Below are 4,266 nucleotides of genomic sequence, written 5' to 3'. Positions count from 1 at the left end.
GTGTCCGAGCTTATAGGGACGGATCACAGCCCCCAAATTTGACTTACTTCGAGTGTCACAGAAGTGAGTTAAGCTTGTTGAAGGTTCATGAGTGGTATAGCTCGATTTGCACCTTTTATGCCCCAGGCTTAACTTGTTTACATGGCGCTTTGTTTTATATTTGCGTGTCTCAAAAATTGTTTGTATAAATGTTTGTTTGTTAAGTTCCTTATGATGAATCTGGTTCGTTGGTGCAGGTGAAGAGTCTTTTTGATCCTGCGGTTTGTTGTATTTGATCGTGGGGTAGTGGGGTTGTGTGGTTATTACCTTCTCTTACTGAAAGAAAAACTTGTCTTTTTCCCTATTTACTACTGAAGATGTCTTCCAAAGGTACATTCTCATATCTTCTCTTTTTCTTTTATTGTTTTCCTGTTCATTATGAAGAAAGATAAGGTTGTAGAAGTAAAAGATGACGGGTACCATTGGGTATATGCAGATGTAAAATGTCGTGCTTCTATATTTCATATATAGTGTAGAATCTTTGTCTGTTTTGGATGCTGTTAACTGTATTAGAAGGGTTGCTCGTATCGATGTTGAGTTTCTCCCTTGCAGTGGCGAGGAGAGGGTTTGTGAGAGGAGAGCTGACTAGTCGTATTTTTACGTTTATAGCTCAGTTCTGAATGAGCTTCAGGTGAAGTTTTCCTTCATGAGTTTCGAATGCCATGTGCTGATGCAGCCTAACGGCGCTCTGTCGCAGTTGTACCCCAATTCGTGGGAGTTTCTTCGTGCATTTGAGTGTTTGTTCAGCTTTCTTGAAGTGGAACCTATATTAAATATGTTCTTTTCCCTGTTTCAATCGAAAAGTGTGAGGAAGGGCCTGTGGGTGAATCTAAGCCGTTATCCTGGGCGTTCCTTGTTTGTTCTGTATAAATCCTCTTTTAAAAATTTTAAAGAATTATTTGTGAAGGTTCGCTTAAAAGAGACTGAGTACCCGTTTTACTTAGATGATGAACTGGCTGAGAGGTTTCCTTTATATTGGTGTCCTGAGCCTATGCAAGTCCTTGAGGCTGTCAGGAGGACTTCAGAGGAGGATTTAATATTAGATTACCTTGTTGAGTGCTTTGCGTCAGGGAAGTTGTTATCTATTCTTGATCTTTTGAAATTTGAGGATGACAAAGATTCTTTGTCGAGATATATAGGTAGCCCCCAATTGTTTGTTTCCTGTATTTTGATTAATTGTTGGTCTTATGTCGCTTTTTATTTTTTCAGGTGGCAGAATTTTGAATCTTTCTTCTTCTCGTATGAGAACATTGTTGGAGCAGAAAAGGGGCGACAAAGGTGGTTCCAGTAGGATTGTTATTCCTGAAGCTGCTCAATCTAGTTCTCAGGCTATGAAACGAAAAAGGGCTGGGTCAGATAAGTCCTTGGAGGTGGTATCGTTGAGGCTGCTCAGGGGGCTATTGTTCAGCATGAAAGGCCGAAGTAGATGCGGCTGCATGGCTTTGCCCGTGGTTCAGACTCGAGATCCATGTGGAGTGACCAGTTTCCTGTTTCTGAGCTAGCTGACAAGGTTGGTCAGTTCCCTAGTGATGTTGACTTGCTTAATGGTGCTGGTATGGAAGCTGTTGGCAGTATATGCAGGTATGCTTTTGGTATTTTTTGTTTTTCCTTGTATTTCATATTTGTTTGTCACGTTTTCGCTCATTTGTTTTTGTAGGTTATTGCTGCTAGGATGTTGTGTATAGGTCGCACTACTGAGCTGCTGGGTGCCTGTGAGAAGGAGTACATAGACAAGATTGCTTTGTTGGAGAAGACTGTTGCTGAAAAAGATAAAGAGCTTTCTAGGAGGGATGGTGTTATCGCCGAGAAGATGAAGAAAGTGAAGGACCATGAGGAGGAAATATAGACCCTTCGTGAGCAGGTTCGTGTTTTGCAGACTTAGGTGTCCCAGGCCGAGGTGGAGAAAGATAAGATGGTGGCCCAAGTTCGTGAGCTTGAGGTCAAAGTTATGAAGATATTTGCTGCGGAATTTGACCGGTGTATTAGTCAAGTCTCTATTTTTTTCTCCAAATTTTGACGTTTCAAAGCTAGATGTGACTAAGATAGTGGTCGGAGGGAAGCTTGTCGATGATGATCCTAATGAAGCTCAAGGAGAGAATGTTGCCGAAGCTAGCAAATAGTATTTTATCTAAATGGCTTATTTAGTTGTGTACTTATTGTAGTGACCTCGAGAGTATCTTTAATCCCTGACTTGACCTTTTTTGTTGTGGTAATGTTTAGAAAAACTTGTTTGAAAGTTTATGTTTAATTTGCATTTTGGCAGGCAAATTTTAAAGAAGTATGATTTGTTGTAAGTATTTTTCTCGCTTTGAGTACTTAGTGGTTGTTAGTTTCGTTTCTCTGGGATAGTTGGAAACGGCGAATTGATATTGATCCTGGAGAGGAAGTCCAGGTTTGAGACTGCTTGATGCAGTTGTGACTTGTTTGATTTGTGATTGAATGTCGACTTTTATTCCGAGCTCTAAAAAAAAACAATTCGTGAATAAAAGTTTGTATTGTAGCTTTCGTTTCGACTTTTGCGGTTTAGAAAGTATTGGTGTTTGTTGTAGTTGTTTAGAATGTATGCGATTGAATGCACGATTTTCATAACTTGAAATGGTAATTCATAAAACCGGATTACATATGTCATGCTTTAATGTGGTTGGCCTCGTTAAAACCTCCCTGAGTAAAACTCTCCTTCGGGATAAAACCCACGGTGGTAGGAAAAAGAGTATCATCCGAGCTTTAAGCGTTAATGAGCGACTAGGTATAATAGAGTCGCAATGAAGAGATGTTCCATGTGTTTGGCAGGTTGGCTCCTGCTAGGCTTTGGAGCGAGTATGATCCTCGACCGTGTACTTTGGCAATTCGGAAGGGACCTTCCCAGTTGGCAGCGAGCTTTCCCTGCCTGGTGGTTTTTGAATATCCTCTAAGCGTCTAAGGACAAGGTCTCCCTGTTGTAGTGTTCGTGGTCTGACCTTTTTGTTGTATTTGTTCCGTATCATTTGTTGCATTGCTTTGTTTCTGATCTTTGCCTCGTCTCTTACTTCTTCTATCATGTCCAGTTCAGCTTGTCTTGTTTGGTTGTTCACGGCGTCTTCGAAGTAGTTTGTCCTTATGGATCCTTGGGATATTTCTACGGGAATCATGGCGTCGGATCCGAAAGCCAATTTGAAAGGTGTTTCCTTCGTCAAGCTTTGCGGAGTAGTGTTGTATCCCCAAAGTATCTCGGGTATTAGCTCGGCCCACTCTCCTTTTGCTAATGTTACCTTTTTCTTAAGCGCCTGCAAAATGACTTTGTTAGCTGCTTCGGCGAGCCCATTAGTTTGTGGGTGCTCGACTGAGAAAAAGTGGTGTTTTATATTCAAATTAGATAAGAAGGAGGCTATTTTTCTATCTGTGAATTTCCTACCATTGTCAGTAACGATATCCATAGGTAATCCATATTGGCATATTATAAATTTCCAAATAAAATATTTTACCTTGTCCGCTGTTATCTTAGCCAGTGGTTGAGCCTCTATCCATTTTGTAAAGTAGTCTATTGCTACTATAAGGAACTTTACCTGTCCCTTCGAAATTGGAAAAGGCCTGAGTATGTCCATTCCCCACCTGTTGAACGGCCAACCGACCTCTGTTGTGTGTAACATCTCGGCCGGGTTGTGTATAATCGAGGTGAACTTTTGGCAGTTGTCGCATCTGTAAACCTTCTCTAGGCAATCTTTCTTTAACGGCGGCCAGTAGTGTCCAGCTCTTAGTATTTTTGCTGCTAGACTTTGGCCTCCGATGTGTGTACCACAGATCCCCTCATGTGCTTCTGCCATGGTGAGGTTGGCTTCCTTTTCACCTAGGCATTTGAATAGAGGTCTTGAAAATCCTCTACGATATAGGTCGTCACCGATAATGGTGAAGGAGCTGGCCTTTCTCTTGAAGTATTTTTGGTTTGTCTCTCCGTGAGGTATTTCTCCGAGCTTCAAATAGGAGAAGAAGGGAGTCCTCCAGTCTTTCGTCTGTGACAAGCTTAAAACAAAGTCGTTACAAGTACTTGGATATTCTAGTGTTATTTGTGACAGTGTGGTCTTATCTTCCTATTTTCTTGTTGTAGCTGATTTAGATAAGACGTCAGCTCTATGATTTTCGTTTCTGTTAATATGTGTTACTTGGAAGTTGTTGAATGTTGTAATTAGTTGTTTAACCTGTGCATAACGAAGGTTCGTGTACCTAGAAGATGTCGTTTACCTGTTGGACCAC

Source organism: Arachis hypogaea, chromosome 6, assembly GCF_003086295.3.
Source record: "Arachis hypogaea cultivar Tifrunner chromosome 6, arahy.Tifrunner.gnm2.J5K5, whole genome shotgun sequence".
Classification (NCBI taxonomy): domain Eukaryota; kingdom Viridiplantae; phylum Streptophyta; class Magnoliopsida; order Fabales; family Fabaceae; genus Arachis; species Arachis hypogaea.
This window is presented reverse-complemented; position numbering follows the sequence as displayed.